The sequence below is a fragment of the Hesperophylax consimilis genome, chromosome 21 (genome assembly GCF_061612785.1).
Source record: "Hesperophylax consimilis isolate HC1 chromosome 21, BYU_Hcon_1.0, whole genome shotgun sequence".
Classification (NCBI taxonomy): Eukaryota; Metazoa; Arthropoda; class Insecta; order Trichoptera; family Limnephilidae; genus Hesperophylax; species Hesperophylax consimilis.
In genome coordinates, this window is record NC_142856.1 from 4,519,124 (window position 1) to 4,545,295 (window position 26,172).

General features: G+C 35.3%; 1 non-coding gene across 1 annotated transcript; it reads right to left on the reverse strand.

Moving 5' to 3' along the window:
- Positions 1-6,166: 6,166 nt before the first annotated feature.
- Positions 6,167-6,328, reverse strand: LOC149413535 (U1 spliceosomal RNA). Its single transcript, XR_016304234.1, has one exon. It is a non-coding gene; the product is annotated as a U1 spliceosomal RNA (small nuclear RNA).
- Between the last annotated feature and the right edge of the window lie 19,844 nt (positions 6,329-26,172).

Here is a 26,172-nt window from a genome sequence, read left to right on the forward strand (position 1 = left end):
ACTACTGGAGAATTATTAAATCATTTTAAATTGCAGAAAAATTGTCTAACTCATAACCCAAAATAATGCGCATTGTTCGATAATCTACAGTTAAACTAACCAAGTTCCAGGCGGCCTTAACACAATAGGTGATTTATGGCCCCTCTTGCTAACAGGGTCCGACCTCAATTCTTCTGCTGAAGAATTTTAACATAATTACCTATAGTATTCAGGTTAAATACTCTTACTTCAAAATACAATTGAATTATTTGGTTAACATAAAGGAAAATAAGGGTTAGTAATTAGATTATAATAGACTTACCGATACATCTTAGTGTCAACAATCCAAATAATTATAAGAAACAACCACACACACATGCAGTAAAATACTCATGTTGTTAGAAAAATCACTCCTTCTACACTAAATGACTTTAGCCGTGTTCGCGTCCCGACGATTAATTCTTGTTGACGCGCTTCCTAGTTTTTACTGACTCGACTATCTTAAAACGCTGACCGATCCTGATTATTCCCGACCGTCTCCCAGACCTTGAAACTCTGACCCCCTTGACTCTATTTGATCGTCTCTCAACGCTTTCAAACTGACTATCTTGAACCGCTTTTTTCACCCTCGACCGCCCCTTAGCTCTCACCAATCTAGACTATCAAAAACTGATTATCCGCCCGCGCTCCTTAACCACGACTATCGACTTCCTTCTCCCGTTCTTTCACGCTGACTATCCGCCCGCGCTCCTTAACCACGACTATTCCCTCGCGCTCCTGAATCTAGACAATCTTCCCCCGCTTTTCCACGCTGACTGATCTTGATTATTCCTGACCGTCTCCCAACGCTTTCAAATCCAGACCCCCTTCCCAAACCAACCCCCAAATCGCCATATGCGATTTCTAATTTATGTCTCCTGAATTCTCGAAATTTCGTGTATCCAAAGACAGAAACGCACTAAAAGACCCCATCAATTATGAGCTCTAGAACCCGTCACATTAATTTAAATCGTTTCAAAACCAATAAATTGTTACTTCTCAAGTGAACTGTCCAATTCTTTGTTCAAAGGATGAAACTTGCCCCTTCCAGTCTAGTGGCGTGTTGGCCCACCAGCATTTTAGCTCGGCTTACAATTATCAACATGGTCTAGGATGTATTAAATAATTATGATGTAATAGTTTTATTTTTAAATCTTCTTGCGAGATTTTAATTTAATTAGGCAAATTCCAAATTCGTCCTGTTAAAATGTTATTTACCTCGCTATTCATAATTATAATTCGTCTAAATCCTCAGAAAATTACGTAACTATATTTAACGGCGTATTTCATACTTAGAAAGTCACTTAGTAGCATTGCTCAACCTAGTTGAATTGTTTCTTATTGATCTTGTTAGGGTTTTTTTTCTATCCGCCCCAAACTAAATTCGTCGCTACTCCACTGAATAAAATCTAAGAATTCAAACCACCCCGGAGGTCTCTGACGATACAGTGCATGTTCCTATTTTTTTCTCTAGTACCATAATAAATCTAAGCACTTGTTTTAAAATCAGTTGTCCAACATCTGGTAATTCCCTATGTCGTGAGACCAACTGAAAATTTCTTTCCCACCATAATAAATCAATAATAAAAAAAATTATCCCAGGGCGAGTCCATCACAACCATATGCTCTTTGGTCATCTTTGGTCCAAAACCACTTACAACATTTCGCATAGTACGGTCTCTTGTATATTATTACTCTATGATGTAAGTACACAGTTTGTTTTTATTGCTGTATTTAATTTTTTTGTAGATATATTTGTAAAAATATCTTAAAGGGGAATTATTAACACAGAATATATAATAATAATAACATAGCATTTATATAGCGCAGTCCAGTGTCATTTCACTTCAAGTGCGCTTTACTATACAAACTTAAAAACGGTAATTTAGTATTGGTGGACATGTTCTTAAAATTATTCCTACAAGGTGCCTTACCCAATACAGATCTAATATTATAACACTACCGTTATATAACTTTACCGTTTTTAAGTTTGTCATAGAAAAACGCATCTGAAGTGAAATTACACTAAACTGCGCTATATAAATGCCATGTTATTATTATAACTAAATACACTGTTTATACAAAGTGATGACAAAACTTAGAATAACAATAACCGCAGGACAGGACAAAACAAGAACATTAAAACTAAAACACAATATAAAACAGGATACAGTTTGTGCTCAGAAATAAGAATCTTCTGAGCAGACAATTAAAGAAGGTACAATATGGAGGCAACCGAAACCAAAAATATATTAAAAATGTTTAATTATCTCCTAGAATTTGAAACAACTCTTCAAATCCTTGTGTTTTGTGGGTAAGAATATTTCATCAAAAGGAAACTGCATGTAAACCCGTAAAACGGGTACCTAACACATTCTTCCACTTGTCACTCCGGAGATACGGAAATTTTCTTTGTTTTGTAATGCTCTGTTCGAAAATGAAAAAAAAGAGAGTAAAATGTATACATTTCTACACATAAAACATCGCTAAATGGTTAAACACTGAATTAAAATTTAGTTTATGGAGTCGTTTGACATAAGTAGGCTTATTTTCAGATAATAGTTGGGATGTGGTGAGAACTATGTAAAAAATTTCAATAAAATATATGTATTATTTTAATGAAATAGCCGTTTAAACAAAATCAATTTCCTCGAATGGGACCCTTGTACCTGAACTGTGTTATTATACATTATTAACACATAATATATAAATATGTATATATTTACATATACATAATATGTGTGTTAATAATGCTCTGTTAAGATATTTTTTAATGATTAAGAAAATTAATATATCTACAAAAAAATTTAAATACGGCACTAAAAAAAACTGTGTAATTATGTTAAACAGTAATCGCCAAAGTTGGAGAATTAGTGGCTGTTAAAATCAAGCACGATCTCGGCAGCTATTGTCAATAATACTCCGGTAATATGCGTCCACCAGTTAAAAAAGGTTTTAGCAAGCGTACAAAAGCATTGACGGAAAGAAGGTCCGGCCGGGCGCTTCCTACCTAGTGCAGGTTCGTAATGCACGGCTTAGTGTAAGTACCTCGTCTTCATTGTTTCAGTATTTGGATTAGAGAAATACACTTCTTACGTGGGAGAGTAAGGGAGAAAGAGTACCGAGACTTTTTCTACTAAATTCAGTATTTTCTCGCTTACTCACCTACATAAGAAGAGTGTTTCCCTAATATTCAAAGATTAGGGAAAGACTCTTCTTATGTAAGCGAGTAACGAGATGCCTATACATATGCCCCGCCCTCGGTATGAATACGCGAGACGCGAGACGCGCAAGTCTAGCAAGACGCGTGAGACGTCCAATACTCGCAAGACTCGCAAGACGTGCAATACTCGCAAGACTCGCAAGACGTGCAATACTCGCAAGACTCGCAATACTCGCAAGACGCGCAGTACTTAAGAACAAATACTAAGTACGAAAGTCTCTTTGAAATATCTGTTCCAAACATCTGTTCTAGTAAATACGCTTCACCTCTACTGTGAGATACCGATCTTAGTATTAATACTCCTGAACACCTGAGTATCTGGGGACGGAAAGTAATAAATACTCAGCCGCAGTACAGAATTCTTTTGAGTAACGATTCCTCACAAATTTTCTACGTAAAATAGATTCCCCCAAAACTTAAATCCATCGTCCAGTGAAAAGTTATTCTCCACAGCCCACAGAAATCTTTCCATATGAGAAGTCAGTGTCAGTAGTATTTTAAGTACTTGTTCCAGTATGTGCCACGTGGACATGCCATGTTATTATTATAACTAAATACACTGTTTATACAAAGTGATGACAAAACTTAGAATAACAATAACCGCAGGACAGGACAAAACAAGAACATTAAAACTAAAACACAATATAAAACAGGATACAGTTTGTGCTCAGAAATAAGAATCTTCTGAGCAGACAATTAAAGAAGGTACAATATGGAGGCAACCGAAACCAAAAATATATTAAAAATGTTTAATTATCTCCTAGAATTTGAAACAACTCTTCAAATCCTTGTGTTTTGTGGGTAAGAATATTTCATCAAAAGGAAACTGTATGTAAACCCGTAAAACGGGTACCTAACACATTCTTCCACTTGTCACTCCGGAGATACGGAAATTTTCTTTGTTTTGTAATGCTCTGTTCGAAAATGAAAAAAAAGAGAGTAAAATGTATACATTTCTACACATAAAACATCGCTAAATGGTTAAACACTGAATTAAAATTTAGTTTATGGAGTCGTTTGACATAAGTAGGCTTATTTTCAGATAATAGTTGGGATGTGGTGAGAACTATGTAAAAAATTTCAATAAAATATATGTATTATTTTAATGAAATAGCCGTTTAAACAAAATCAATTTCCTCGAATGGGACCCTTGTACCTGAACTGTGTTATTATACATTATTAACACATAATATATAAATATGTATATATTTACATATACATAATATGTGTGTTAATAATGCTCTGTTAAGATATTTTTTAATGATTAAGAAAATTAATATATCTACAAAAAAATTTAAATACGGCACTAAAAAAAACTGGGTAATTATGTTAAACAGTAATCGCCAAAGTTGGAGAATTAGTGGCTGTTAAAATCAAGCACGATCTCGGCAGCTATTGTCAATAATACTCCGGTAATATGCGTCCACCAGTTAAAAAAGGTTTTAGCAAGCGTACAAAAGCATTGACGGAAAGAAGGTCCGGCCGGGCGCTTCCTACCTAGTGCAGGTTCGTAATGCACGGCTTAGTGTAAGTACCTCGTCTTCATTGTTTCAGTATTTGGATTAGAGAAATACACTTCTTACGTGGGAGAGTAAGGGAGAAAGAGTACCGAGACTTTTTCTACTAAATTCAGTATTTTCTCGCTTACTCACCTACATAAGAAGAGTGTTTCCCTAATATTCAAAGATTAGGGAAAGACTCTTCTTATGTAAGCGAGTAACGAGATGCCTATACATATGCCCCGCCCTCGGTATGAATACGCGAGACGCGAGACGCGCAAGTCTAGCAAGACGCGTGAGACGTCCAATACTCGCAAGACTCGCAAGACGTGCAATACTCGCAAGACTCGCAAGACGTGCAATACTCGCAAGACTCGCAATACTCGCAAGACGCGCAGTACTTAAGAACAAATACTAAGTACGAAAGTCTCTTTGAAATATCTGTTCCAAACATCTGTTCTAGTAAATACGCTTCACCTCTACTGTGAGATACCGATCTTAGTATTAATACTCCTGAACACCTGAGTATCTGGGGACGGAAAGTAATAAATACTCAGCCGCAGTACAGAATTCTTTTGAGTAACGATTCCTCACAAATTTTCTACGTAAAATAGATTCCCCCAAAACTTAAATCCATCGTCCAGTGAAAATTTATTCTCCACAATGTTTTTAAGACAAGATCTTTTATGCATAGCACAAAGGGTAACAATTTTTTAACAAGCAATAATTATTCGCCTGAAACACTCATCCACATTGAAAAATCTCCTGATAAAAGATACATGACGCCAACGGGACGCGAACCCGTGTCCCTTTGATTTCCAGTCGACAGCTCGAATTGCTCGAACAGCTCGTTACATCGAATGGTATTCAATTTAGTATTACAGCAATGAAAATTTTTATAGTACACTGACAACTCATTATTTTTAAGATTACAATTCCAGTTGCACTCCTCTTCCAAACACAAGCCAACGCTTCTATGGAAGAGTAGTATTCAAATTCTTAATATGTTAAAACCTAATGTAAATACGATCCTATCCTAAGTTAGGTCTAAAAAATTAACTCTAGATAGCTCACGTCTCTCGACTGGTTTCATGAAGATGGTCCACGTGGCACATACTGGAACAAGTACTTAAAATACTACTGACACTGACTTCTCATATGGAAAGATTTCTGTGGGCTGTGGAGAATAACTTTTCACTGGACGATGGATTTAAGTTTTGGGGGAATCTATTTTACGTAGAAAATTTGTGAGGAATCGTTACTCAAAAAAAAATCTGTAATCTGTACTGCGGCTGAGTATTTATTACTTTCCGTCCCCAGATACTCAGGTGTTCAGGAGTATTAATAATAAAATCGGTATCTCACAGGAGCCACGTCCCACCTCCCACCTCTAAACCAGAACCCAGAATATATGATAAATTTTTTGACGGGACAGCGCGTACGCAGTCCCGACTACCAAAAATTACGCGCCCGAGTTATCCGCATTAGGGATAATCGCAAGGGTCAGCCGAACCGGAGTGCAATGGAACAGCCTCGCCCTGGGGGTACCGCCTTATTGATCACGGTGTCCCCTACGCCAGGTAAGTATGCTGTGAAAAGGGAATTCGGTGGATACACCAATCTGCTGGAAGTTAACACTTACGAACTGCAAGCGGATGTGGCGCCATCTATAAATTGACTTCTGTAGTCTAACATATACTTTGCTACAGAGTACGGAGCAAGAGTTCGCGAAACCTCAAATGTGTTATGTCCGTGTTAAATATTCACTTATTATATATTTCAAAAAATCTATAATCCGTTGGCGTCATGTATCTTTTATCAGGAGATTTTTCAATGTTGATGAGTGTTTCAGGCGAATAATTATTGCTTGTTAAAAATTGACAATGAAGGTGTTAAAACTTCCAGTATTACAATTTCCCCGCAAGCTTCCACTATAGTAACTTTTTACGTATATGAATATTTTTCAATTAAATACTGTTACTAAATGTCCAGTGTTCATATAGCGAAACTATGGACTCATTGTTGCCTATTGATAATTACCATCAACCTTTCTCTATAAGCATTAATAACTTGTTCAGGGATAACGGTATAAAACCAAACATTTTTTACCACTATAGATTTTATAATGGTGACTTTACTAACATGAACGAACATCTTGCCCACTACGACTAGAAATCTATCTTTTGTAATGTCAATATTAAAGAAGCCATATTTAAATTTAATTAATGTTTATCCCATACCATGGCTTTGTTTATTCCCAGGAAAATTTTCTCCCAGCGAAAGATTCGTTTTTGATTCAGCATTAAACTAAAACAATTGATATTTGAAAAAAAAATCTATAAGCTATTTAAAGTGACTTAGAGTGAAGTAGAGAATTGTCTATAATTGAATCAGCCAACTGCTATTAATCCTTTATTGAAGTTACCGATACGAAGTTATATCTCAACCCTAAACAATCTTGGCAATTTGTTTCCCAAAAGCGAGCTGATAATGATCTCCCTACAAGTATGCTTTATAATGAAACTCGTGCTACAAACGGTCTAGACTTTTAACCTTTTTGCTAAACACTTTTCCTCTGTCTATTATGTTGAAACTTAGTCTACAATTTCTCCACTAAATTTTGCGGATTTTATTAATTTGAATGATTGCAAAATCTCACTTGCAGATAAATTGCTAAATCTACCACAAATAATTTATTTTACTTTACGAATACCTTAAGCTCTTGAAGACAACTCTCAGGTTGATGTTCTTTATACTGAATTTTCCAAAGCCTTTCATAAATTTAACCACTCAACCCTTATGGCCAAACTACATGCCATCGGTATAAGAAATCCATTATTATCCTTCTTTAAAGAAAGGAAGAGTGCAAAGAGCTAAAATTTAAAAGCTAAGAGTAAAGCTATCTAGCGAATAGCGCCCTTTGTGGCAGCTGGACGCGTCATGCCGTCTCCAACCGCTTTGTGTTTTTTTAGTATTTTCAAGGGAAACGAGGCAACATCCCTTTAAAGTTATTTTAAAAATCAGTGAATCAACATTTTATATTAACTTACCAATTAGTAATCAGAACTTAATAATAATGTGACTAGAGAGCAGTGTTTCAAAAATGAATAATCGAAAATTGTGCTAAAAATATTCTAAATTCGCTTAAGTTGAACTTGGGACGAGAATCGGTAACTGTAGGTACGTCAGATGTTTTCAATGTTATTATTGGAAACTCTGAAAGCCCTAACAAGTGCCCAAGGTGATTTATTATCTCGTCCGCCGCCTTTTATTTCGGAACAATGCACCACTAACATAATCACCAGAAACAAGTGTACAAGGAGATGGAACGTCACAGCGGTGCTGCCAAGGTTTGTTATCTATGTGAGGATACTGTGACAGCGCTTAATTAGCAGCAGACACATACCTGGACGGATGACGAATCTCGTGCTGGCACTGTTGGTGGCGCGGTGCAATCTTTCGCTGCAGTAGCTGGTCCAGTTTCCTCACCACCTGGGATTCTTGCTGCAGAGTCTCCATCCTCTACCTTCGTCGAATGTCACAACGGTGCTGCCAAGGTCTGGAATCCATGAGAGGACATTGTGTCAGCGCTCTATTAGCAGCAGACACATACCTGGAAGGATGACAAACCTCGTACTGGCACTGTTGGTGGACGCGGTGGACTCTTTCGCTGCAGCAGCTGGTCCAGTTTCCTCACCACCTAGGATTCTTGCAGCAGATTCTCCATCTCCGTGTCACCTGTTTCTGTACTTCATTTTATTTGACTTAATTTCAATTTCAATTTGTAATATTTATATATATTTTTTGTAATATCTGCATTAACTGTACAGCGCCCCTGAGGTGATATTTCGCAAAAGCGGCACTATAAAAATCATCCAATAAATAAATAAATAAAAAAATAATAAATAAATAACTTTGAATCTCTTAATATCATTGATGTAACGTCTGGCGTGCCCCAAGGGGCTCATCTAGTTCCGCTTCTTTTCAACTTATTTATTAATGATATTATTGGTGTCTTTTCTCACACGCGTTTTTGGCTTTTCGAAGACGATAAAAAGATCCTCAAAATAATTAAATCCTACCAAAATTGATTTCTTTTTCAATTAGATATTAAATCATTTAATGCTTGTTACAAAATCAACCGGTTGGAACTAAATGTTGACAAATGCAAAATTATCTTCTTTGAGCGAAGAAACCAATTATTTTTTATTATAAACTAAATAATCTTTGCTTTTCTACTGCGCAGTTTATCAAGGACTTTGGTGTCACTTTGGATTAAAAGCTGTATTTTCGCGAACACATTAATAGTGTGGTTAATAAAGCTCTTAAGCTACCTGGCTTCATCAATAGAATTACCTCTGAATTCACTAATATAATTAACCAAAAAACTCTTTACTGTTGGAGGTTAGAGCTGAAAAGAGGCGATGAACTTGTATCAAAATAAAATCTTCTTTGAAGGACTTTGATCTCATCTGCATTTTCGAAATTATTAACTGTATGATTGACTCACCTACTTTGTTGCAACTCATCCTTTCAATATTCCTTCCCGTAGACTCAAAAATAATGATTTGCTTTTCCTCAATAAACTCTACGAATTATGGATACCATTCACCAATGTCCAGAATGGCTAGACTTGTCAACTCAAGTCAGGACCTAGAATTTTTTGGTGTAAGCCTAAATGATTTTTGTCAGTCATTACGCAAGTAAAATTTTATATTGAAGTGGTAAAAGTCGTCAACTTCACCAAAACCTTGTTTCTTGACTGGACGTTATCTTTATTGTTTATGTGCCCTTATTTTTATCATAGTAGTAATTTTTAATTGTCTTGTATTGTAACATTTCTCCTTGTATTAACTTCGTGTAATATGTAATGTGTTGCAATTGGATATGACCGTTAGTGAATAAATAAATAAATGGATAAAACAAACCAGTATCTACCTATGTATACGAACACAAAATACGCGGGTTTTGGCTTTCATATTATCGGTGCTTAGTGCCTGAGTTCGTCGGCGGCAGTTGGCGCATGATTGGCGCCAAGTTGTGGACATTTAAAAAGCGTGTAAAATCTGCTGTGCAGATTTTACACGCAAATTATCAGTTTTTACAAAATTTCAAGCTAGTCAGACGAAGATTGTTGACTTTTGGAGATTTCTTTCTTGAAATTAATAAATAAAACAAAAAATTAAAACCAGACTGACGATTTGTTGAAAACGGCGGCAATTAATAATTAAGTTGAAACGAATACGTTTTTAGATTTTCACGGCCAAAAGTCACCGGCTTTGGCAGTTTAACGGGTATAAATAATAAAAAAATAAAAACAAAATTGTTATTTGTTTTTGGGGTGTTGCTCTACCTCCTTCTTTAGCCAACGGTGTCTGAAACTACACATCTGCCCTGATGATGGACACTGTAACGTTGACTGAAACGTTGGCTAAAGAAGGAAGTAGAGCAACACAGCATAACACCTCAAAAACAAATAACAAAAAAGTTGACAATACCTTCCTGCTCAACAAAATAAGCGTCATTAACCGACGTCACCGCCGAGTATAAATTAAGAATTCATTCTGGTAAAGCTTATCGGCGCCGCTATGCGGGTACACAAATCAGCGCAGCATGTGCAGCCTCATTCATTTACATACAAACATTCTCGTCGGCGCGCCTTCGCCAGTCGGTCGCATACGCGCCGACTAATCTGAAAGCCGAAACCCGCGTCCTTTGTGTTCGTACACTTTGACAAAAATCTGACTGCATGTCGTCGCCGTTATATAACAACTAACGCCATAAAAAATAAGAATTTCAGTTACAATTAAGTAAAATACCTACTTATAATAATACGTGTCATTATCAAGCGACCGACACGATACCCCTCCACTCGACTCCTGTAATGATCTGCCCTTTCTACTTCAAACTTTTCCTTCTCTTCTTCCTACGATACATTTTCCTTAAGTCCCGTAGGTAACTTTTCCATAAGGCTTTGGTTATATATATATCCGGGGTAGGAAGGTCCTCCCTGCCGTCTTTTCTTTATTACACACCCCTTCAAGTGTGTACATCCTAGTTTGTCTACGTGACGTACGACCTTGAACGTACTCATTTCACGTGACGGTTCAGTATAAAAAGGCTTCACCGAACGTTGTGTTGGGTTTTTGTTTCTCGGTTTAGAAACCTAGTTATTTATGTTTTGTGTGGTATCCCTTGGTTCTTTTGAGATAGAGTGAGTTGAATCCATTACCGCTGTTTTTCAAAACCATTTCATAAACCTTATCTTCTAAGTCGCCTGCTCACCCCCCCCTAGCTACTCGATTCTACCTATCGTAGGGTAATGTGAATATAATAAAGTGTTAGATTTTATATATGTGATATACATACGATAAATTTATGGTGTTAGTTGTCGGCGCCATCCATGTATATATTTTGGGAGGGGAAGGAGAGGAAAGGAAATGAATTTTTTTCAAGTTAAGATTGGCTCCTCCGCTTACCAAACAAAACTGATGGATGATAATTTGAGCAAGGCGATCGATATCTGCGTGTCTGGATATCACAACCGGCCGGGTCTCCCCTTGTTCCAAATCGGCAACCTTCACGCCAGAATAAAGAAAACCAGGTCTCATCACCAATTTCAGAATTGCCCCAATCTCAAACACCTCCAGGAAAATCTACTTTACTGAGTGTAGAAGGGGAAAACCATGACATCCCTTGTCACGAATCTAGTCGCGAAAATGTGACACGCAAGGTCCTAAGTTACGTGCCACCTCCAGAAAACGTTGTAACTCCCACGCCGTCGGGGATTTACATCCCTTTCTAGGTCAATACACATATAACACACGACGATCTTGTCGACATTCTGCCTGCTTATTAACGATAGGTTGTGTGCCTACCCATTCAGCCAATTATCATGTGAGATATATGTAAGGTCTACTCGATATGCCAAATTTGGGATGAGGACTGTCTGTATTTTAATATTTGGTTCCAGTATTTATTTTATGAGGTTACTAGCATCCTCGTGTATTAGGTATGGGTAACTTCTACTGAATACCTATCCTCTCAGGTAAGGTATAAACGGATAATTGGTTTGATTTTTTGCATTTAATTTAAAGAGGCTGCCTACCTCTCGAAAGATACCTGTTGAGAAAAGTTGTTCGGTTGGTAGTTTTATTTCGGAGATTACCATCTCCCTCTTTCGACTTTAGATTTGTTTTTGTGCATCCCAATTCGTAACTTAGAAAGTCAAACAATAGATGAAAAGTATTAAATTTGTTCCGTCTGGTTGCATCCGATCGCTTTCAATTTGGGACGGCATACGCTAGCAAAACTTCCCCTTTGACTGACTGTACTCCGCGCCTCTCGGCCTATATATGAAAAGGTCGTTGACTCGTCTCTCGCTCACAGCTGATTGACAATGCGTCTAGCGTATCCCTTCTTATGGGAAGATTATTTGGGTTGCAGGCGTTGCAAACTCGGTTCTTGTACCTCGGTTGTATCCTATTATTAAAAAGGTCCTCTGAAATTTAATAAATAATATAAAAAAACTCACCCTGTTAGTCACCTCCAAATCCTCGTGTGAAACTTACCTAGTTACACTATATAGCTAAATCACTTTAATTTTCGACCTCCTCCCTACGCTTATAAAAGGGTAATTAAATATTCCCGTAAATAAAATTGTACCTCCCTAATCTGTTAGGATTCGAACCCACAGTTAATAATCTATTTGATTCTCTGGTTTTCGGTCTCCGTGGATAGAATGCCATCTCGCCAAATCAATAACTTAGCCCGATTAAACACTTCCTGCCTTTAAGTACATTCACTCTATTTTAAAACGCAATCAATATTTTTATTATTTTCATGTTTTTAAGACAAGCAATCTAGTTCGAACTGTATACGAAATCACGTTTAAATCAACACAACTTTATAACACAATCGCGATTGCACAACACCTGGCGCCCCTGAGGTGGGTTTTTACAAAACGGCGCTCTACAAATTATCCAATTATTATTATTGTCATTATTATTAATTGTTTTCCCACTGAGTCGAATCACTTTCACTTCACACAAACACCGGATCAATAATCTTTCACTTTAATTCAATATTCCGCAATATTCTCTAATACCATTTGAATTCAATAATTAACTGCAATTTCAAACAACACTTCTGATTTGTATCCCTTTCTCGGGGCTGTCAATCCACCCAAGTTCCAAACTCGACTGTCCTCCGGTCTCTCCTTTCCCGTGGGAATCTGTTTACTCAAGGCCTGTCTGTCAATAAATCTTCCGTCGTTGTTTAAACAAAAAATTTTTAGAGCACGTTATTTTATTATTTATCGTTTATTTTTGTGGATGTCCAAAACATCACAGCCTCCCTTTAGTTCTAAGCCCCACGGGTAATCTCGCTTCCTCGTGTTAGTCGATGGGATTAGAAATAACTATAGGTAATTTACGTTTCTCGAATACCTCTGTATTTATTTTTTATTTTTATTTTTAAATTTTATTTTAATTCTTCCAAAATGTTGAGCGCCCCTGTTCTTCGTTTCTAACCTAGCATCTGTTTATTTTTTTGGTTCCCGTGATTATCGGCTTGTTCTACTGGTGAGTTTTTTTCCGCCCTCAGCTTTTCAAGTGTTTTTGTGTCTCTATGGGTAGAAATTCAATATGTCATGTCACACTTGTTTATTTTTAAACTCTGAGTTATTTGTTTAAACAGTGTTGTTTCACCTCAATACGTTATTTGTATTATGTTCGAGTGTTATTTATTTTCATGTTGATTTGTTTTTATTTTGTGTCCTCGGCGGTGATCCGATGGTTTTGTCTGTCTTTTATTATTTATGTCTTAAACATTCTCTGCCTTTTAGATCTGGAATAAACAATAATTGTTTACATTTATTCAAATATCAACGGTATAAAATATGCCATATACTTCACGATATCTGAATGCAATGTTTATTTTAGATTTGTCCCAGCTATCTTATTCTTGTGTTATAATTAATCCGATTTCGATGTTTGTTTATCCTTTGGCTTCGTTGTTTATGAACATTTTAGATGTTTTTTGTCGTCACAATGAATTCAATGTTTTCCAGGTCTGTCTGTTTATTCTATTTTGCCTTTGAAGTACGATGTCTCTGTTATCATTTTTGACGATAGGTACCATTTCTTTTGCTGTTAATGTGAATTAATAAGGTTTATGAAATCCATTTTTTTTTTTCAACAACAGTAATGAATTCAAACCAGCTTGTATATCTATCTCTCCTGGTTTGCGGCTCCAGATGTAATGATCTGCCCTTTCTACTTCAAACTTTTCCTTCTCTTCTTCCTACGATACATTTTCCTTAAGTCCCGTAGGTAACTTTTCCATAAGGCTTTGGTTATATATATATCCGGGGTAGGAAGGTCCTCCCTGCCGTCTTTTCTTTATTACACACCCCTTCAAGTGTGTACATCCTAGTTTGTCTACGTGACGTACGACCTTGAACGTACTCATTTCACGTGACGGTTCAGTATAAAAAGGCTTCACCGAACGTTGTGTTGGGTTTTTGTTTCTCGGTTTAGAAACCTAGTTATTTATGTTTTGTGTGGTATCCCTTGGTTCTTTTGAGATAGAGTGAGTTGAATCCATTACCGCTGTTTTTCAAAACCATTTCATAAACCTTATCTTCTAAGTCGCCTGCTCACCCCCCCCTAGCTACTCGATTCTACCTATCGTAGGGTAATGTGAATATAATAAAGTGTTAGATTTTATATATGTGATATACATACGATAAATTTATGGTGTTAGTTGTCGGCGCCATCCATGTATATATTTTGGGAGGGGAAGGAGAGGAAAGGAAATGAATTTTTTTCAAGTTAAGATTGGCTCCTCCGCTTACCAAACAAAACTGATGGATGATAATTTGAGCAAGGCGATCGATATCTGCGTGTCTGGATATCACAACCGGCCGGGTCTCCCCTTGTTCCAAATCGGCAACCTTCACGCCAGAATAAAGAAAACCAGGTCTCATCACCAATTTCAGAATTGCCCCAATCTCAAACACCTCCAGGAAAATCTACTTTACTGAGTGTAGAAGGGGAAAACAATGACATCCCTTGTCACGAATCTAGTCGCGAAAATGTGACACGCAAGGTCCTAAGTTACGTGCCACCTCCAGAAAACGTTGTAACTCCCACGCCGTCGGGGATTTACATCCCTTTCTAGGTCAATACACATATAACACACGACGATCTTGTCGACATTCTGCCTGCTTATTAACGATAGGTTGCGTGCCTACCCATTCAGCCAATTATCATGTGAGATATATGTAAGGTCTACTCGATATGCCAAATTTGGGATGAGGACTGTCTGTATTTTAATATTTGGTTCCAGTATTTATTTTATGAGGTTACTAGCATCCTCGTGTATTAGGTATGGGTAACTTCTACTGAATACCTATCCTCTCAGGTAAGGTATAAACGGATAATTGGTTTGATTTTTTGCATTTAATTTAAAGAGGCTGCCTACCTCTCGAAAGATACCTGTTGAGAAAAGTTGTTCGGTTGGTAGTTTTATTTCGGAGATTACCATCTCCCTCTTTCGACTTTAGATTTGTTTTTGTGCATCCCAATTCGTAACTTAGAAAGTCAAACAATAGATGAAAAGTATTAAATTTGTTCCGTCTGGTTGCATCCGATCGCTTTCAATTTGGGACGGCATACGCTAGCAAAACTTCCCCTTTGACTGACTGTACTCCGCGCCTCTCGGCCTATATATGAAAAGGTCGTTGACTCGTCTCTCGCTCACAGCTGATTGACAATGCGTCTAGCGTATCCCTTCTTATGGGAAGATTATTTGGGTTGCAGGCGTTGCAAACTCGGTTCTTGTACCTCGGTTGTATCCTATTATTAAAAAGGTCCTCTGAAATTTAATAAATAATATAAAAAAACTCACCCTGTTAGTCACCTCCAAATCCTCGTGTGAAACTTACCTAGTTACACTATATAGCTAAATCACTTTAATTTTCGACCTCCTCCCTACGCTTATAAAAGGGTAATTAAATATTCCCGTAAATAAAATTGTACCTCCCTAATCTGTTAGGATTCGAACCCACAGTTAATAATCTATTTGATTCTCTGGTTTTCGGTCTCCGTGGATAGAATGCCATCTCGCCAAATCAATAACTTAGCCCGATTAAACACTTCCTGCCTTTAAGTACATTCACTCTATTTTAAAACGCAATCAATATTTTTATTATTTTCATGTTTTAAGACAAGCAATCTAGTTCGAACTGTATACGAAATCACGTTTAAATCAACACAACTTTATAACACAATCGCGATTGCACAACACCTGGCGCCCCTGAGGTGGGTTTTTACAAAACGGCGCTCTACAAATTATCCAATTATTATTATTGTCATTATTATTAATTGTTTTCCCACTGAGTCGAATCACTTTCACTTCACACAAACACCGGATCAATAATCTTTCACTTTAATTCAATATTCCGCAATATTCTCTAATACCATTTGAATTCAATAATTAACTGCAATTTCAAACAACACTTCTGATTTGTATCCCTTTCTCGGGGCTGTCAATCCACCCAAGTTCCAAACTCGACTGTCCTCCGGTCTCTCCTTTCCCGTGGGAATCTGTTTACTCAAGGCCTGTCTGTCAATAAATCTTCCGTCGTTGTTTAAACAAAAAATTTTTAGAGCACGTTATTTTATTATTTATCGTTTATTTTTGTGGATGTCCAAAACATCACACTCCTCATAGAATATAAGGTCTTAAACATACGACAACTCCACCTAAAATTTTCGCTAATTTACATAAACATTTCCTGTTCAAATATAAAAACAAAACTCTTTTACAACACAACTACACCACCAGAACAATAACCAACGGTCACTACAAAGTACCTTCACTACATACCACGTTAGCTCAAAGACAATTTTTCTTCTTAGCTCCTAAAATCTTTAACCTTATCCCTGAAAACCTAAAAACCGTCAGGGCCCGTTCCCACTTCCGTTTTTAAATCGGAGGCGGGTCCCGTTTTAAAAACGGATGGCCAATGGCCCTGTTCACACTACCGTTTTAAAAACGGATCCGTTTTAAAAACGGACCATACTCTACGAAAAAAAATAATTGTCGATTCAACAAAAACATGTTATTTGCTCATTCTTCAGTAATGGTGCGCAATGGACGACGATGAAGCTCTTGTTGTCATGTTGTACTTATTAAAAAGAAGGAAAAAAGTGAAAAGAAAATTTTGGGTACACCCAATCATAGCCGAATGATTTTCTGTAGGAATTTTCCGAGTGTTAATTGGTGAGTTGAGAAGTGATGAACTAAAGTTCTTTAATTATTTTAGAATAATAATGATTGGATTATTTATATAGCGCCGTTTTCACCATGAAAAATCACCTCAAGGGCGCTTAATGGCTTAAGAGAATGTCTATCACTTCCTTTAACCATCTACTGGAATGAGTTTCAGAGAGCTTAACATATCAAAATACAAAATTGAGAAAGTGCATTTGTCCTGAAGAAAGGCTATCGATATTTTAAAGTAAGAAAACAATAACAACTCAAATATTTTTTATTATGTGTTTATTAAAATAATAAGCTCTTCCGTGTATCTCATTAAAGCTTTAAAATTTAAAAAAAGTAAACTTAAAAAAATAAAAATAAAAATTTTGATGTACAAAAGTTGTGTACACCAAGTGTTTTGTTTTTATTTGGTTAAAGATAAAATATTACCATACTCTTTCTTCGACCAGTGGTATTAAATTTTCGGGATTTATTTCCTTATCCATTATTGTAGTTTTGATTTATTTACTTAACAAAATAACCAAATACAAGCACGCAGCGTGCCTGCTTCCTTGCGACAGGGAGCGGGCGGGGAGGGGTCGGGGTTTGGCGGGGACTCTGCCGGAACGACTGGACGACAAGTGTGAACAGCTCCATACAACACTATGAGCGAGCGTGTTCCGACACGATTTGAAAACGGACGCGCTGCGTAGGCGAGCCATCCGACAAAAAATGTCGGATCCGTTTTCAAATCGTGTCGGACAAGTGTGAACAGCTCCATACATCCACTACAGCCACTAGGGCATCCGTTTTTAAAACGGGACCCGCCTCCGATTTGAAAACGGTAGTGGGAACGGGCCCTCAGTCAACCCAATTCCTTTTTAAAAACAAATTACGAAATGGATCCTTACACACGGAATACATTACAACTACAATACCCATTCATTCTACACTCTATCAATTTAATCACCTTTCAGACAAAATATAATATATCCTTCAGCGCCCTTGAGGTGATTTTTCACAAAAACGGCGATCTACAAATTATCCAATTATTATTATTATTATTATTATTCCCTAACTTAGCGGTATAGTATGTACATAATTAATTAGGGTGATCTATTTACTAATAATTTCACAAATTTATAATCTCTAACTTCTCCATTCTCTTCTTGCAATCCAAACTAGCTTTACATCATTTTGTTATTTTTCTTTTTCATATTATAGTAATGTATAGATTCTGTTTAAACTGTAAAATTCACCCGCCATAACACAGGGTCATCCCTACCATGGAGGGTGAAATATAACAAAAACCATATGTACCCTCAAGTCTTGTATTAATAAAATAAATAAATATTTTTTTACTAGAAAACTGTTTTAATTCTGTATTGGAAACGCATATTTCTTAGGAAAAATCTTGACAAGTAAATTGTGATTGAAGAATTGATGTGATTTTTGAAGGGTGTGCGAATTTAGGATTTTTAAGGTAGTGTTATTTACTAACTTATTAGATTTGCTATCATAATATCCTGTGATTTTAGTAAAATCATATTATTTAGATGAGATGTGAAGCGAAAAAATTGGTTCCATTCTCGTAAGTCCAATTAGTCTGATTTGGCTTCCAACACACTAACGTCGTACCAACGGAAACTACAAAATCCGGTCTACCTGAACCGATTATCGTGTTCTAATAGTTTATTAGTACGCAATAGCGCGTCTAATTGTATGGCTCTATGATTATACACGGGTCCAAGAGATACGCCTACAATGTTGTAAGGTGGATGTTTAGAACTTTAATTCAAAGGAACTGACAAACCTTGCAGTCATTAGGCTGCTTTACTTTAGCTTAGTGCGTAGCATTCTCGAGAGTGGATCTCAGGTATGGGGGCCAGAGGACACTGTCTATGTACTAATGGTCGAGAAAATTCAAAAGAAATTTTTACGATACCTCTATATGAGAGAGTTTGGTTTTTACCCATGGCTGTTTCCAACAGCATTTATCTCGGGAATGCTGAATATCTGCAGCCTTAGTTCCAGACGGGACGTCGCATTATTGATGATGGCTTACAAGCTTCTGAATGGTTTAGTATCAATTCCAGACATTCTGTCAAAAATAGGACTTTATGTCCCGGATAATTTCACGAGAGGCCGCCAACACAGGCTTTTAATTCTTCCCAGGTCCAGAACTAACTTACCAATGGTGATGCCCCTGGGAAGACTCACTAGGTTAATTAACTCCCTTCCAGCTAACTTGGATATTTTCCATATGTCCTACAACGACTTTAAGCGCGAAATATTGTATTTGTTTTAACTGTATACTTATGTATAATTTTTTTTCCATATTTTGTTTACCGCTTTTGCATATGTTTTAACTGTATACTTATGTATAAAATTTTCTTCAATAATTTGTTTACCGCTTTTGCAATGTATTGGTTTTTGTACTGTTTTTGCAAATAAATAAAATAAATAAATAAATATATAAATAAATAAATCTCGTACAGCATCTGGTAATTCGGGAAGCCGCTTCCTGATCAACGCCGGATGTCCATGACACAAACACGCCGCGTTTCCCGAAAGCTGACTCACCGAGTCGAGCACAACTTCTCGTAGTTTGAAGCCTGATATCGTTTTACATGGAATAACGTATTGAGGCGAAAGTACGAACTGATGGGTTATTTGTTAGAAGTTTATCAACAACGTTAACCCTTTCTTAACACATGTCGATTAAAATAATATATCGTTGAGTGACGTGTTGTCTTATTTGCAATATTACTTTTACTTAATTTCTAAACTGTCATCTAACATCATCTCATCTTTGTTGTAAGTTCATCTGAACTACTTATACGCTATTTCTAAACATATAAGTAATATAACATAAGTGTTTATTATTCGAGTAACCTAGGTTACGTTAGGTCAGGTTCGGTTCATATGTCAATTTTTCATCGCTTTTAGTGATTATTTCACTTTTCAAAGGTGTGTTGATTTGCAACACAGACAGGAAACTCCGAATTCTTCAAACTGTCATTTGATGTAACTTCCTTCGATGTAACCTATTATTATTCCTATGCGGATATAGGTTAGGCGAGATATGCTCGAGTATCGGGACATTATAACAGTAGGCAAAGATATTAGATATCTTTGGCTGTAGGTATCGGACACGTGCATTTTGGACTATTAAATGTATTTTTACAGTAAATGAATAAATACATAAATATATCAATTATTACATATTTACGATCTCCTTGTTCGTCTCTAGAGATTTAGAGTCGGGCGTAAATCGAGCTCCTTGATAACTTACTTTGTCTTCCAAACACGGGGTTCATTCAGGGTCTATCTAATAAAAAAAATAGAGTCTTGACGTGTACGACGAAGGAGATAAAAATACATTTTCCTTATACCATCATTGGAAAAGTGGTGAGGCCCCTCCAATGTTATTGGGTAGTGTGTGTTTATATGTATATATTTTATATATTTGTATTTGATCTTCATAAAATTAATCTACTCATCTCTATCCGAATCTACTATCCGATATGGAATTACGTCTTGGGGACATTCATGTAAAACAAATATAAGCTATATAAAAACGTTACAAAACTCCATTATTAAATTATTAATCCATAAATGCACACAGAAGTAATATCAAAATAATGTACAAGTCTTTGAATGTTTTACTTGTTAGAGGATTATTGCTGTATAATATCATAAGTAAACAAATTATATCGTCGGAGTCCTTGTATAAGGAAAGAGTCTACCATAGGCATAACACAAGATTCACTCATAATGATGGATTAGTGGTTCCGAAATGTATCAATAAGTACTGGGAAAGAACTCTAAACTACATTGTGCCCAAGATATCTAATAATCTACCAATATCATCTGATAGTATTATTATGCCATCGTCTGTACGGTTTAGGCCCTCTGATTGGTCGAATTTAAATCGTGTGTTTCGAGTAAATTCCGCTTAGGAAAATATCACGCATTCTAGGGTTCCTTGAACAAGTAAATCCCTGCTTTACCGGCCGCTGGAGTAGTTTCCCTATTGGAAGACAGAGCGCACCTCTGGCGGCATAATAGCGAATAATTTCATTTGAAATAATCCATAAAAAATACGTACAATTTCATCTATTCTAACTACCGTTTTAATATTATATATTTATATATGTAATATTTATCACTTTGTTAAACTCACTATCAAAGATTTTCGAAAGACTATTAAAAAACCAAATAATAAAATACCTGGAAGAAAACAAATTAATCTCGGACAAACAATATGGATTTAGAGAAAAAATGAGCACAAAAGAAGCTTTGGCAAGTACAATAGATTATATACATAGCAACTTAGATCAAGGGTTTAAATGCATAGCGATATATCTAGATTTGGCTAAAGCCTTTGATTCAATCTGCCACAAAACACTTTTAAAAAAAATTAGAAAATATGGGTATCAAAGACAAAGAACTCCAACTATTGAAAAGTTACATGAGCGACAGAACACAGCAAGTCAAAATTAATAACTATACTAGCAAACCACTGCCGATTACACACGGAGTTCCACAAGGAAGCATACTAGGGCCCGTTCTTTTCACAATTTACATAAATGAACTTTGCAACATGGAAATAGATGGAGAAATAATTAGTTACTCAGACGACACAGTTTTACTATTTAAATCTAAGGACTGGAATAAGGTATATAACATAGCGAATCTAGGAATCACGCAAGTGAAAAATGGTTAGACTCAAATACACTTACACTAAACATATCGAAAACAAAATTCACAACATACACCATAACTAACACAGGACAGCCAAAAAACAATACAAACACCATAAAATACACGAATGCATAAACACCAACATCTGCAAGTGCCCCCCTCTAGAAAAAACAGAACAAATAAAGTATCTAGGAATCGTAATTGACCATAATCTTAGATGGACACATCACATCAAACAAATCACAAATAGACTCCTCAGAACAATACACATTTTCCTAAATATAAGAAACATATATAAAATAAAACAATCGAAAACAATATATTTTGTACTATGCCAATTAATAATATAATATGGAATAATTGCTTGGGGAGGAGCAACAAACGCAGCTATCACTCAAATAGAAATCGCACAGAAAACGATATTAAAGGTAATATTCAAAAAACATAAACTAACCGACACAGACCAAATATTTAAAAGCTGTGACGTACTTGATATACGCCAATTATATGTTAAAACACTACTAAACTACATTTTGGAACAAAAAAACAAACCCCAACAAACACAAAATATCACTAATAGACCGGTCAGACAAGCGTACAAAGAAAACATAAAAACTCCGACGGTAAACACTACCTTTGGACAAAGACACCATAAATACCACGCTATTAAAGCATTCAACAGTATTCCACTTGAAACAAAAATTGAGGAAAATAAAAATAAATTCAAACACAAAATAAAAAAAATGGATTAAAGAACAAAAAGACAATATTACCAAAATTCTATAGCATAAAAGAATAAAACATATACACGCAACACAAAAAAATATATAAAACACGCAACACGCACAAACACATAAATCATTATAAATGCCGATTTACATTCTCTTTTAATATTTTTCTTTTAGTGTGATAATTATATTTTAATTTTTAATCTTAATTTTTAGTTTAAATTTATCTTTATTTTAATGTTGTTTTTCTTTTTTTTTAAATGTATAAACTGTTATATTATAAAATGGGGGCCTCAGCACGGGTAAACAACCCAGTGAGGCCAACATTACTGAATTAAAATATGAAATAATTGTAAAATAATGTATCAACAATAAAAAATAAAAAAAAATTAAAAAAAATACACATTTAAAAAGAAAACAAACATTTGATTCAACTTAATTATAATAAATAACAACTCTTTGCACTTACGATTTTAAAAAATATTGATATTTAATATTATTTACATAAATAATAATTTCGCGCCATTTTACAGAACACGGACATGAAGTTCGCGCTTAATACACGTTTTTTTGTAAGAAGTGAAGGAACTGCCAACCCAATAAAAAAACATGAAACAAAACCGGAAGCTACAAACGCTTCGTTGAGAAGTTTTGTAAAATTAGCCAACAAATCTCTAATCTGACATGCACTTATATGTATAATAAATTGTACATGTACTTATGTGTATAATTAAATGATAAGTTGGGTTAGGTTAGGTTGGGTTATTATAGGTTAACTGTTGTTAGTATAACTTAAACTGGGCGAAGCCCAACCAAATGCCGCCCGCAGGGCCTAGCAGAAAAAAACCCGCGGAGCGGGTTTTTAACTGCTAGTCAAAAATAATACCTTATGTACTACTAAAGTAAAATATAATCTAAGAAAATGGCTATTGGACACAGATGATATGTACTGAGGCCCTTGTATAGCTAATTGGAATTCACAATGGAACTTAAAAATATAAAGTAAATTGTACCTACCCATGTATGCTAAATATGGATATTCTTTCGATGTGACTGTTTCAATTGTACTGTTTTTCTGATATATAACGCTTATACCACAACTATATTTTTATTTTATTTTTACTATTCAGTTTTATTAACTTAACCGTATCATTGTATGAAGTGTTGTCTATGTGTACCTGCTGAAAAACTGCAAAAGCAGTTTAAGCAGGTTTAAATTGTAAAATAATAAAATATAATAAAATAAAAATACTTTTAAACAGGTCCGGAAACTGGAAAATACATAACGCTGCTTATCGGTGTAAATTACTTCAGGTGAGAGAGGGTTAACTTGTTAATCGAGTAGTTTAGATTTTATGTAGATATAAGGTACAGAAACGTGGAGAATCCTTTCCTCATGAACTCATCACTAGCAGAAGAGAGTTTAAAACAAGCAGTATCGAAGAAGGTGTAAACAGATGCAGGTGTGTTCAATGAGAGAGAATACTAAATAAGGTTGTCTCCTACAACGAAATTTCACGGTTTTAACAAACGAAACCTTACAGCGACATAAGATTCTAATAACGGGGGTCTGCTCGATGATAAAATTTTAATTATTTCTGATGAACGTATTACTAAATTCTCAAATGTTTCTAGTGGGATCCATCGGGAAGTTACTAATTCACCAATAGAAAAATAAAATCTAGTGCTTACCTCTAATTTTATTACGAAAAAACGTTTTACAAATTTTTAACCCATTGGCCTCCGAATTGTTTGGCTAAAAAATAGTCCTTCACATCCGAATTAATTTTGTACCAAAAGTTAAAAGTGCAGTGGTGTACTAAATCTTGCATAACTTTTAAACTAAACATGCGAACGAAACAATCTTTTTAAATTTACTTGTGCATTGAATCAAGGTATGTAAAAAATATATGCATTGTTTAAAAAAAAAATAATAATATGATTAAACGAGGATAAGAAATTTTTTTTTTCAAAAACCATTTTTTTTCTTCATTTTTTTATAATTTGATTAAGAAAAGTTGTACATTAATCATACCTATTACCATAATATATATTTTTTGCTATTTGGGCTCTTGTTAGTAGCCCACCATGCGTTTTACGAACAAGCTTGTCAATTCCCGAACCACACGCCATTTTGAAATAATTCAATGAAGCTGAAATATAACAAAATTTCAATCGTAAATATCGGGAAAAAATTGTACCAACAGAGTCCTGCCAATTACTATGAAATAAATGCTGAATTATCTACAGAGCGATTGGCATTCAAAATTTTAAACACATATGTCAATAATGTATCCCTTTTTCGTTTTTAATCCGACAGACATCAGACCCGCCAGGACGGCGTCGTTTGATTTTAAGACACATCGCCGTACACACGCCAGGACGGCGTCGTTTGATTTTAAGACACATCGCCGTACACACGCCAGGACGGCGTCGTTTGAGGCCAATGGGAAGCCTTACTTTGGCTAAAAGGCTAATTTTTACTGGGCTTTTTAAAATTTTGATATCTGATATCGTTATTTGAACAAATTGTATAATTATCGTACTTAATTTTCGGATTGTGTGTTGTGCTACCTCCTTTTTTAGCCAACGTTTCGGACAAAATTACAGTGTCCATCATCATGGCAGATCTCTGTGATAAACGCTATTTGAAACGTTAGCTAAATAATGAGGTAGAGCAATACGGTATATTACCTCAAAAGTAAATCACCATTATAAAGTCCGTGAAAATTTCAAATCTTATCCAAATTGTAAAATTCCTTCTTTAAAATAAATAAAAATATTGTCAAATCATAGAAGACAATATAAACGACTATTAAACGAAAAATTTTAAGCGGAAAAATCAACAAGGACCTCAGCTTTGCAGACAAAAGTCCCGGTAAGTTCCTGTGTTCAATTCCTAGATGCGTCCGAATCCCTTTCTGATTTTTCTGTTTCAATTTTTTGTTTGAGAATCGCTAATATTGTCAACAATGATTAAATATTACCATTTGAGGTTTTACTCATTAAGTTACTATAAAAAAAGTTACATAAAATATATGGTTTTAATTAAATAGGTTGATGTTTCAGTGCCTACTTACAAATTTTATGATTTAAAACTTTTAAAATAATAGTTTATTATACTATCTCCTTATAAAATAATAGTTTATTATACTATCTCCTTATAAAATAATAGTTTATTATACTATCTCCTTATAAAATAATAGTTTATTATACTATCTCCTTATAAAATAATAGTTTGTTGTATTTTTACTTGCAATTAAATATCAATGTACAAGGTCACCCTACATGTTTACTACATTATACTGTAATGAGTTGGCTGGAATTAGATTACCAGGTACCATGTAAGTACCCAATTCGTAAAAATGTTAATGCAACAATATTGTTCTCTTAATGTATAATCGTTGTTCTATGTTTTATTTTTATTATTTTTTTAAATTATTGACCTCAACACAAGCTTGTCCTGGTGAGGTAAAATATTCTAACGTATAAAAAGATAAAATGTAAAGAAACAATAAATACAAGAAAATTGGTTCAATCAATAAGATAAAATATGAAACATAATTTTTTGAACTCGAGGTCTACTATCCACAAAACTAACAGTTTAAAAAAAGTATGAACAGAAAAACATTAAAGAAGTTGTGTATTTTGGTTTGAATCATAAATTTAACGTTTGTTTATGCTTTTCCAGTAGCTGTTAATCATAAATCGAATGATTAATCCAAGATTT